Genomic DNA, 12,390 nt, shown 5'->3' with positions numbered 1-12,390 from the left:
CCTAACCATATGTTGGGTTTCAGATTGCAACAATTGGGTCAGAGGGACATAATAGGTGGTGTCTCCCAGTTGTCTGTACGCCTCACACAGGTAATTGAACCTATCCTGGAGCACTATTTGGCCCCCCTTGTCTGCTGGTTTAATAATTATGTCTTTCCTACTGCTCAAAGACCTTAGAGCCTGTTTTTGGGCAATGCTAATATTTGACTTGCCCAACTGTAGGGGTTTAAATTTGACAACAGAGTTTCATCTTTATTTATTAATACTTGCAATGCCTGTGGTAAAGACTCCAGACCAGGTTCCCAATGAGAAGGGTTAGTAAAAGGCTCACTGCTGTAATTATCATCATTATATTGAAAGTGGTTAATTAATTTGAGTCTCCTATGGTAAGCATGGAGGTCGCTGCGGAGTTGCAGCAAATCGGGTACCCCCGGCGTCGGGATAAAGGTAAGTCCTCGTTCCAGGATATCCTGTTCTAAAAGAGTCAAGGTAAAGCCAGAACAAAGATTAGTAATATTAGATAAATGAAGTTGGTGGTTAAAGCGTTGTTCCCCCTCTACATGTTTAACTGGTCGAGCCAAAACTCTTTCAGAGCCTCTGCTGTATCTCTGGTCCAGTGGATGGGATCACCAGATTCTGTCTTGAATATTAGTGGACTGATCTCAGGGAGTGCATTACTTTTTTTGCTTATTAGCCGATTCAGGCCTTGCAATAAAACTTTCTGTTCTCTTTCCAATCTGTCTGAGTAATTAATGATGGGAATGTATATTAAGGCACTGGGAAATGTCTCCTCAGCTGTCTTCAGCAGAGCATTCAGTTGTTTGGACATGGTAAGTATTTGTTGGCGTCTCAGACAATTGTTTAGACCCAAGGAGAGAATAACCTTACTGACGGTAGTAACAGGTTGGAGTTTCTTTAGTACCTGGTCAATATGATGGAACTGTGCACCAGGGAAGCTGTCAACTTGAACTTCATCACTGGTGAATGGTGGAATACGAGCCAGGTTGGAGTCTCCTATTACTAGGACAGGTTTTTTGATGTGTAGTTGCCAGTTTCTAATTTTCTGTTCTGTTTTCTGATGGGTTGTAGGTTCCCGGACAGAGGCAAGGCCAGACATTGAAGGTGACTGTGTTTTGGAAAGGTTTGTGGAGGACTCAGATTGGGGCTGTTGTTTCTGCTGCTGCTGCTTTGAGCTGATGTTATAGCTTTAGCAGTGTTCCCCATCATCACATGTCCCCCATGCTCCTTTTGTTTGTCGGTTTTAGGAGTCACCTGTTTCGGTTTGCTATTGACCTTCCGACAAGTCTGGAAAGCCTCTGAACGGTCACCCATCAGCCCAGGGTCCTGATAGGGAGATTTGGGAACAGAAGGAGGTGATTGGGTGAGTAAAAGAGAGAGTGAGTCAGACATATCCACTGCCACATTACTGAAGTGGACCCTTGTAGTATCACTAAAATCTCCCTGGTGTGTGCTTCCCTCCATATTCGTCACTGCTCTGTCTTGGTCAGGACTTGGGGGGGCCTTGACAGTCCTAGGGGATAAGGTAGAAGAAGGAGGAGAGGGTGAGATCTGATGGGAATATAACTCCCGTCTCTCTGTGTCTGGCCTCTCAGAGACTGTGGTAAGGGAGCTTTCACCGTCTCCTCCCTCGTCTTGTGAAGGAATGATAGAGAGATTGTGTACTGCTAAGGGAGCGTGATGGAGTTGTACTGTAATGTCCCTAGATGTGGGATGAGCTACAGGAGTCTGCTTAGCTTGAGGCTCAACTGTTATGCTCTCTGGGTGTTCTGTTGTGGGTTTTTGAACCGTCTGAGACTGAGCTGAAGGTGGAAGAGGTGGGAACTCGTCAGATAGCAACTCCTTGGGTAAGCGGCTACGCGGTGGCTTACCCAGAAGGGTCATATTCCTCAGAGTTTCTACAGACGGTTGTAAGTTTACGTCTGTATCTAGCCCTGGCCCACTTGATGGCTCTACTGAAAGCCTCCTCCTGAAAAGGACCCAGACTGTCAAGAATGGATGCAATGACTTGATCGTAATGGTCCCTGAGAATTGCTAGATTGTTATCCATCCATTGTGCTGTGTTCAGTTTGACCCTCTCCTCCGTGACACCGTTAGGTGAGGCAGGTTTAATGAACGAGGTCAGTTTATTTACTTTTCTCATCATCCCCACCGGGAAAGAGTCATCCCGAACACAGTTAACCAGGATCTCAGAGTGATGGATAGCCTGCAGTAGTTTAAAATAATTTTTGGTCTGATCTACTACTGGTTGTGTCACTATGGTTTCCTGTGTAGGTCTCACCAAGGAGGAGGGGGAACCCTTTTCCCACTCACCCAGGTTCTGTGTGGTCAATGCCGTAAACCGGTTCTGGAGTGGCAGAGTCATGGTGTCATAAAAAGGCAGGTAGGTTCTTTAAAAAACAACAGAGGAAAGAGAACTCTGTTAAATAGGTAAGTTTTGATAAAAAAGGGGGGGGAGGGGGAAAATGGTTAAAAGATTTAAAACATAAAAAAATGTTAAGAAAAAAATAAAAAGTGAATTTAAAATATTAAAAAACAAATATAAACAACCTGCTAATATTAAGCAATCTAAGAGTAAGAGATAAAAAGGTAATTATAAACAGTTAATTGTTTAGACCATAAAAATCCAAATAATCAAAGAAAAAAGGAGGAGATTTAGACTCACTGGGATTTTTAAGCTTGTTATGACATCTGGTGGTCTGTTAACAGAACTACACCCTTAAAACAATCACCAACTGAGAGAAGGTGTGTTAAAACAGCTTACAGTGTCTAAACAAACTTTTAAACAAAGAAAAGGAGGAAGGGGGAAAAAGGAGAAAAACAGTCTTGTCCAAGGTGGGAAAACAGTTCAGTAAACTTGGATGGGCTTTGCTGGAGAGTGGAGCAGTGTCAGACATTAAAATTCCAGGTAGAATCTCTGGAGAATATATCTCCAGGCCGTTGTGAAGTCTTCTGTGTGCGCACACTCTTTTATGTTGGAAACCAACTCACCGTTTGCAGTTGTAGGAGCCTGATACTTGTGTGGTCACAGTCGTGATAGTAGCAGGCTGTAGTAGGCCTGAGTAGGCCTGAGTAGGCCTGATGCTCCTCACAGGCCTTGTTGTGTTGGTGGTTTCTGGTCCATTGTTCACTGATAAGTTTTCTATTTTACTCCAATAAAAAGACAAGTGCTGTAAAAAACAATAAAAAGCTGAGTCCTCCTGATTAAAATGGAATTTAAGAATAAACAAATACTGTTTATAAGAAAAAACTGAGAAGAAAGAGTTGTCTTAACGTTTCGCCAAACGGCTTCATCAGAAGATGGGAGACAAAGGAAAGGCAGCAAACTTATAGCCTTACCCCACACAGGTGTGAGCTGATGTGTCCCTAGCTGATAGGTTGATTAGGTGCACAAGCCCCCTGGTGGGGTGTGGCATTATCCTTGTAAAGTACCCACCCTCAAGTGTGTTTGTTTGTGTTGTGGGGGAGGGGCACAAGGATGCTGCTAAAGGAAAGGAGGTAGGAAATGAATTTAAAAAGACAAACTAATAAAATTTTAAAATTATTAAGAGTTTTAAGACATCTTTAAAAACAAGAAAAATAAAACAATAGTATCCTGAATAACAATTATAACCAAAGTAGTTGCAATATTTGTTGAAGGAAGAGTAGTTGATTACTAGGCTCAAGCGAGGTTAGGGGCAAAGGGGTTAACTCCTGCAGGAGTTATAATGCACTGGCACTAGTATTTCTTTGTATTCTAAGTTCATAAAATCAACAGGTGCTACTATGTGGTTTATAAAAAGTTTTTTTAAAAAAACCAAAAGGAAAAAATTAGGGGAAACAACAAATCAGTGTCTGGGACTAAAATCACTAAGAAATGGAATAAATGCACTACATAGTCTAACAGTCGACGGGGCTCAGTTAAATCTCCTGTAACGGGAGATTTGAGACACCACCATTGATAATTCATAAAAAGTAAGCACTCAGGTATAATTTCAGGAGAGCAACTGGGTAAGAAAAACAAAAAGCAGACAAACAGAACTGCAGCAGGGCGGTAAGTGCTGGAAATAAAAAAAGGTAAGTGCTGATTAATCAGAGGGAGATACAAGAAATTATATAATAATATTAATATGAATAAGTGCTTCAATAGAAAAAAACATGCATGTAGTAAATCATAATGTACATAATAGAAAAAATATATACAAATACATAACAAAAGGATGAAACCGAATAGCCCTGTTGCAGCAATGTCTGCCTAAGGTCCTGACCAATACTCAGTTTTAAAGCTTAAAACTCCAAGCCGACCCCGTGTTAAAAAATGTGTTTTTTTATTTATTTATTTTTATTTAATTTTTTACATCTTCTAGGTAAGAGAGATCTCGCTGGAACCTGCCCGGAAAGAAGGGGAGAAGAGAAAGGAAAAGAAAAAGAAATTTGACCAAAGGTAAGGAGGATCAAATGGTCACCCAGGTAGGTAAGTATGGGAAGGTAAGTAGGTAAAGGGAAACAGGTAAGTAAAAAACGGAAACTTGGGGTTAGGAAAGAGGAAAAGGGGAAAACTTAGGGTTAGGGGGGAGGAGGTTGGGGTTAGGAAAGGGGAAGGGGGGAGAAAGGTTAGGGTTAGGGAAAAGGGTAAGGGTTAGGGTTAGGGGGGAGGAAGGTTAGGGTTAGGGAAGGGGAAGAAGGTTAAGGTTAGGGAAGGGAAGGGGGAGGAAGGTTAGGGTTAGGGAAGGGAAGGGTTAGGGTTGGGGTTAGGGATGGGGGGAAAAAGTTAGGGTTAGGGAAAGGAGGGGAGGGTCAAGTTTAAAGAAAGCTGCTAAGGAAAAGAGAAGATAAATCAGAAGAATACCAATCAAAATATGGGAAGGGAAGTAGGGTTAGCAAGTGATTGGTGCCGCATTATCTCAAGCAAAAAAAGAATAAATAATATTTATAAAAGAACAATACATAACATGCATATAAATTAAAAAGGAAGCATGCTAAATAGATTAAAAGAGGGGGAGGTTATTAGTACAATAAAATTGCACCCTAAGTGCTAAATTCAAGTGCTATGTTAGTTGTGCAAATTCATATTTAAATAAAATATTTAAAACACAATATATATATATATACACACATAATTAAAAACCATGCCAAATAGAAAATGTATGATTCATCTCTAAGGAGAGAATGAATTAGGTTAGGAGGTTAGGGGTTAGGTTAGGGGTTAGGGTTAGGGTTAGGGTTAGGGTTAGGGTTAGGGGGTTAGGGTTAGGGGGTTAGGGTTAGGGTTAGGGTTAGGTTAGGGGTTAGGGTTAGGGGCAAAAAGGGGTTAACTCCCTGCAGGGAGTTATAATGCACTGGCACTAGTATTTCTTTGTATTCTAAGTTCATAAAATCAACAGGTGCTACTATGTGGTTTATAAAAAGTTTTTTTAAAAAAACCAAAAGGAAAAAATTAGGGGAAACAACAAATCAGTGTCTGGGACTAAAATCACTAAGAAATGGAATAAATGCACTACATAGTCTAACAGTCGACGGGGCTCAGTTAAATCTCCTGTAACGGGAGATTTGAGACACCACCATTGATAATTCATAAAAAGTAAGCACTCAGGTATAATTTCAGGAGAGCAACTGGGTAAGAAAAACAAAAAGCAGACAAACAGAACTGCAGCAGGGCGGTAAGTGCTGGAAATAAAAAAAGGTAAGTGCTGATTAATCAGAGGGAGATACAAGAAATTATATAATAATATTAATATGAATAAGTGCTTCAATAGAAAAAAACATGCATGTAGTAAATCATAATGTACATAATAGAAAAAAATATATACAAATACATAACAAAAGGATGAAACCGAATAGCCCTGTTGCAGCAATGTCTGCCTAAGGTCCTGACCAATACTCAGTTTTAAAGCTTAAAACTCCAAGCCGACCCGTGTTAAAAATGTGTTTTTTTTTTATTTATTTTTATTTAATTTTTACATCTTCTAGGTAAGAGAGATCTCGCTGGAACCTGCCCGGAAAGAAGGGGAGAAGAGAAAGGAAAAGAAAAGAAATTTGACCAAAGGTAAGGAGGATCAAATGGTCACCCAGGTAGGTAAGTATGGGAAGGTAAGTAGGTAAAGGGAAACAGGTAAGTAAAAAACGGAAACTTGGGGTTAGGAAAGAGGAAAAGGGGAAAACTTAGGGTTAGGGGGGAGGAGGTTGGGGTTAGGAAAGGGGAAGGGGGGAGAAAGGTTAGGGTTAGGGAAAAGGGTAAGGGTTAGGGTTAGGGGAGGAAGGTTAGGGTTAGGAAGGGAAGAAGGTTAAGGTTAGGGAAGGGAAGGGGGAGGAAGGTTAGGTTAGGGAAGGGAAGGGTTAGGGTTGGGGTTAGGGATGGGGGGGAAAAAGTTAGGGTTAGGGAAAGGGGAGGGGGAGGGTCAAGTTTAAAGAAAGCTGCTAAGGAAAAGAGAAGATAAATCAGAAGAATACCAATCAAAATATGGGAAGGGAAGTAGGGTTAGCAAGTGATTGGTGCCGGCATTATCTCGCAAAAAAAAGAATAAATAATATTTATAAAAGAACAATACATAACATGCATATAAATTAAAAAGGAAGCATGCTAAATAGATTAAAAGAGGGGGGGGGGGGAGGTTATTAGTACAATAAAATTGCACCCTAAGTGCTAAATTCAAGTGCTATGTTAGTTGTGCAAATTCATATTTAAATAAAATATTTAAAACACAATATATATATATATACACACATAATTAAAAACCATGCCAAATAGAAAATGTATGATTCATCTCTAAGGAGAGAATGAGGTTAGGGTTAGGGTTAGGGTTAGGGGTTAGGGTTAGGGGGTTAGGGTTAGGGTTAGGGTTAGGGGCTAAAGGGGTTAACTCCTGCAGGGGCAGTTAACTCCTGCAGGGAGTTATAATGCACTGGCACTAGTATTTCTTTGTATTCTAAGTTCATAAAATCAACAGGTGCTACTATGTGGTTTATAAAAAGTTTTTTTAAAAAAAACCAAAAGGAAAAAATTAGGGGAAACAACAAATCAGTGTCTGGGACTAAAATCACTAAGAAATGGAATAAATGCACTACATAGTCTAACAGTCGACGGGGCTCAGTTAAATCTCCTGTAACGGGAGATTTGAGACACCACCATTGATAATTCATAAAAAGTAAGCACTCAGGTATAATTTCAGGAGAGCAACTGGGTAAGAAAAACAAAAAGCAGACAAACAGAACTGCAGCAGGGCGGTAAGTGCTGGAAATAAAAAAAGGTAAGTGCTGATTAATCAGAGGGAGATACAAGAAATTATATAATAATATTAATATGAATAAGTGCTTCAATAGAAAAAAACATGCATGTAGTAAATCATAATGTACATAATAGAAAAAATATATACAAATACATAACAAAAGGATGAAACCGAATAGCCCTGTTGCAGCAATGTCTGCCTAAGGTCCTGACCAATACTCAGTTTTAAAGCTTAAAACTCCAAGCCGACCCCGTGTTAAAAAATGTTTTTTTATTTATTTATTTTTATTTAATTTTTTACATCTTCTAGGTAAGAGAGATCTCGCTGGAACCTGCCCGGAAAGAAGGGGAGAAGAGAAAGGAAAAGAAAAAGAAATTTGACCAAAGGTAAGGAGGATCAAATGGTCACCCAGGTAGGTAAGTATGGGAAGGTAAGTAGGTAAAGGGAAACAGGTAAGTAAAAAACGGAAACTTGGGGTTAGGAAAGAGGAAAAGGGGAAAACTTAGGGTTAGGGGGGAGGAGGTTGGGGTTAGGAAAGGGGAAGGGGGGAGAAAGGTTAGGGTTAGGGAAAAGGGTAAGGGTTAGGGTTAGGGGGGAGGAAGGTTAGGGTTAGGGAAGGGGAAGAAGGTTAAGGTTAGGGAAGGGGAAGGGGGGAGGAAGGTTAGGGTTAGGGAAGGGGAAGGGTTAGGGTTGGGGTTAGGGATGGGGGGGAAAAAGTTAGGGTTAGGGAAAGGGGAGGGGGAGGGTCAAGTTTAAAGAAAGCTGCTAAGGAAAAGAGAAGATAAATCAGAAGAATACCAATCAAAATATGGGAAGGGAAGTAGGGTTAGCAAGTGATTGGTGCCGGCATTATCTCAAGCAAAAAAGAATAAATAATATTTATAAAAGAACAATACATAACATGCATATAAATTAAAAAGGAAGCATGCTAAATAGATTAAAAGAGGGGGGGGGGGGAGGTTATTAGTACAATAAAATTGCACCCTAAGTGCTAAATTCAAGTGCTATGTTAGTTGTGCAAATTCATATTTAAATAAAATATTTAAAACACAATATATATATATATACACACATAATTAAAAACCATGCCAAATAGAAAATGTATGATTCATCTCTAAGGAGAGAATGCCGGTTAATTTCCAATGCTAGTCCCGAGTACAGCCAATAAAGATGATTTGAATTGTTCTGAATAGAGAAAGGAAAAGGAAAAAGAAAAGGAAAGGGGGGGAAAAGAAGGGGGGTTTTAGGTAGACAGCATATCATAATTTTTCATTAAAACCACTGGGGTCTAACGTCTTCAGTCGAGTGATCCATTTCCTCTCTGCTCGTTTGCGCTGTAGGGTGGACCAACCGCCTCTGCCCTCCAGGCCTCTATACCTGAGATGCTCCAAACCAAACATTTTAAAGTGCTTATGAAGTAAGGTGGTGGCTCTCCTCCCGAATACGGTAAATATGTTGAGTTACACGTGTTTTCAAGGTTTTGCTTGTTTCACCAATGTAGAGTTTATCACAATGTTCACACTGGATGAGATAAACCAAATTGGAATCCTCTGGTGTTAGTTTTTGAGGGAGAGGAGCTCCACAGCCCGAATGTCTGTTGACTATGAAGGGGGAAGGTTTAAGAAGATATTTATCCGATTGTTTCATTGGCTTATTAAATGCAGTGCGAACTAAAATATCTCTCAAACTCCTGTTTCTTCTGTTTGCTATGATCAAACGGTACTTTTGAAGAGGTTCCACTGTTTCCTGTGTCTGTTGGAAATTGTTTCTGATCTGGGAAGTAAGGGTACTCAGGTGTTGGGAGTATGTGACCACCAGGGGGATGAGTGGGAGGGTTGGTCCAACCCCTCCTCCTTTTCTTCCACTGTACTCTCCCCTGTCCCTGAAGATGTTCCTGACCTCTGCCTTAATCCCCCTAAGGAACCGTTTTGTGTACCCCCTAGGACGGAGTGCCGCAAAGAGGGTCCTTGTGGCGTCCTCTACATCCTGAGGGTAGGTACAAATACGGTGAAATCTGATCAGTTGTGATTTTATTAGACCTCGGAAAGTATGTTTGGGATGATAGCTAGTTTTGTGAAGGAGGGCATGTCTATCAGTGTCTTTGAAATAGACTTTGGTGGCTAATTTCTTAGTATGCTCCATATATTTGCAGAAGAAGACCTTCGTGTCCAGAAATTCAACTTTCTCAAACTGTAAATTGTGTTTCAATTTGATTTTCGGGTGATGAGAGTTTAACACAGTTAGGAATTCCTTAAAGGATTCCACTGAACTGGTCCAGATACCGAAAATATCGTCGAGGTACCGGAGATACAGCAGAGGTAAGTTTTTACATTTGAGAAAGGCAGTCCTTTCCCATTCTGCGAGGTATATATCTGCATAGGCGGGGGAATACTTTCTCCCCATTGCACAACCGCATATCTGGAGATAAAACTTACCATTAAACTCAAAGTCATTACGTGTTAAGGTGATTTCTAACAACTGGAGGACCTCTTTGTCCGGGCGCCGGGGGTCCGGGACCCGTTGGAAGGCCTCGGCCACTGCCTTGAGTCCTAAGGTAGTGTCTATGTTAGTATACAGAGAATCAATATCAATAGAAAAGAGGAAGGCATTTTCAGGTACTTCCATGTCCTTTAACTTATTGATAAATTCATAAGTATCTTTAACATAGCTTGGATGCTGTTGTGAGATGGGATTAATATAATAGTCAATGTACTCCACTATACGATATGATTCTGAACCACAATCACTAACAATGGGCCTGCCAACAGGTATTTTATAAGGGACGGTCCAAGTCTCTGGAGTTTTATGGATTTTGGGCAGCAAATAGAATAGGCGGGGGCGAGGAGAATCCGGCCCGAATAAATAATACTTCTGTTTACTGGAAATCTGTTTATCATCATATAATTTAGAGATTATTTGCCTAACCATATGTTGGGTTTCAGATTGCAACAATTGGGTCAGAGGGACATAATAGGTGGTGTCTCCCAGTTGTCTGTACGCCTCACACAGGTAATTGAACCTATCCTGGAGCACTATTTGGCCCCCCTTGTCTGCTGGTTTAATAATTATGTCTTTCCTACTGCTCAAAGACCTTAGAGCCTGTTTTTGGGCAATGCTAATATTTGACTTGCCCAACTGTAGGGGTTTAAAGTTGGACAACAGAGTTTCATCTTTATTTATTAATACTTGCAATGCCTGTGGTAAAGACTCCAGACCAGGTTCCCAATGAGAAGGGTTAGTAAAAGGCTCACTGCTGTAATTATCATCATTATATTGAAAGTGGTTAATTAATTTGAGTCTCCTATGGTAAGCATGGAGGTCGCTGCGGAGTTGCAGCAAATCGGGTACCCAGCGCGGGATAAAGGTAAGTCCTCGTTCCAGGATATCCTGTTCTAAAAGAGTCAAGGTAAAGCCAGAACAAAGATTAGTAATATTAGATAAATGAAGTTGGTGGTTAAAGCGTTGTTCCCCTCTACATGTTTAACTGGTCGAGCCAAAACTCTTTCAGAGCCTCTGCTGTATCTCTGGTCCAGTGGATGGGATCACCAGATTCTGTCTTGAATATTAGTGGACTGATCTCAGGGAGTGCATTACTTTTTTGCTTATTAGCCGATTCAGGCCTTGCAATAAAACTTTCTGTTCTCTTTCCAATCTGTCTGAGTAATTAATGATGGGAATGTATATTAAGGCACTGGGAAATGTCTCTCAGCTGTCTTCAGCAGAGCATTCAGTTGTTTGGACATGGTAAGTATTTGTTGGCGTCTCAGACAATTGTTTAGACCCAAGGAGAGAATAACCTTACTGACGGTAGTAACAGGTTGGAGTTTCTTTAGTACCTGGTCAATATGATGGAACTGTGCACCAGGGAAGCTGTCAACTTGAACTTCATCACTGGTGAATGGTGGAATACGAGCCAGGTTGGAGTCTCCTATTACTAGGACAGGTTTTTTGATGTGTAGTTGCCAGTTTCTAATTTTCTGTTCTGTTTTCTGATGGGTTGTAGGTTCCCGGACAGAGGCAAGGCCAGACATTGAAGGTGACTGTGTTTTGGAAAGGTTTGTGGAGGACTCAGATTGGGGGCTGTTGTTTCTGCTGCTGCTGCTTTGAGCTGATGTTATAGCTTTAGCAGTGTTCCCCATCATCACATGTCCCCCAAAGGGTTAGGGTTAGGGTTAGGGTTAGGGGGGGGTTAGGGTTAGGGTAGGGGAACTGAACCTGACCCCCAGCAAAGTGGGAGACAGGACGGCACGGTCCTTCCCGGTAGTCCCTACCCCACCCCTCTATCAAAGGCGGATTGGTGGTAATATCCACCCTGAAATGGTCTTTGTCGATCCCGCTCAGGGGATCGACGACGCGTCTTTGCCGTGGCGCACCACGGTCCATCCATCATCATGAGCAAAACTCATGATGAAGTTGCTATTTTAGAATCCTTAAACGAAAGTAAATAAAAATATCTAAAACAAAAATCAAAATTTAACTCAAATTTTAAATTGTGAACTAAAATTATATTTATTTTTTATATTTTTAATTTTTTAACAAACTAAATAATATATTTTTTTTAACAAACTAAATAATATTTGTATTTTTTAATAATAAAGTGTGCCTACGCGACGCTTTAACCACTGTGGGTCTTCTTCAGGCAAAGGCACAACTTAAAAGAAAACTGAAAAGGCTTGCAGATTGGCAGAGATGTTGACTGTTCGATGGTCAGAGCAAGAATGAAAGAAAAAGCCACTGCACTCTATTTATACCCTCCCTTGTAACTTGTTTTAACTTTGGTTTGTGTTCTTAACTTGTATCTGTGTTTTACAATTTGTATTTTGTCCACTTGTTTTTAACCCTCGTATGTCGATAAATATAAGTTTTTAATCAGAATTAAACCGATTTTAATATTGTATATCCCAAAACATGAATTATTAATAGTTTTTATTGAAATATATTTATGGGTTTTAAGTCTATGTATAAACATTTTTTAAAATCTTTAGGATCAATTTTAGGAATAGGGTGGGGTGGGATTTGGTAAAGGGATAGAGGTTAGGGAAGGAGGGGTGTGGTTAGGGTTAGGGGAAGAGGTAAGGGTTAGGGTTAGGGAAGGGAGGGGTTGTGGTTAGGTTAGGGAAGAGGTAAGTTGTTAGGGTTAGGGAAGGAGGGGTAGGGTTAGGGGAAG

Source organism: Siniperca chuatsi, linkage group LG11 (assembly GCF_020085105.1).
Source record: "Siniperca chuatsi isolate FFG_IHB_CAS linkage group LG11, ASM2008510v1, whole genome shotgun sequence".
In the NCBI taxonomy this organism is placed as follows: domain Eukaryota; kingdom Metazoa; phylum Chordata; class Actinopteri; order Centrarchiformes; family Sinipercidae; genus Siniperca; species Siniperca chuatsi.
This window is presented reverse-complemented; position numbering follows the sequence as displayed.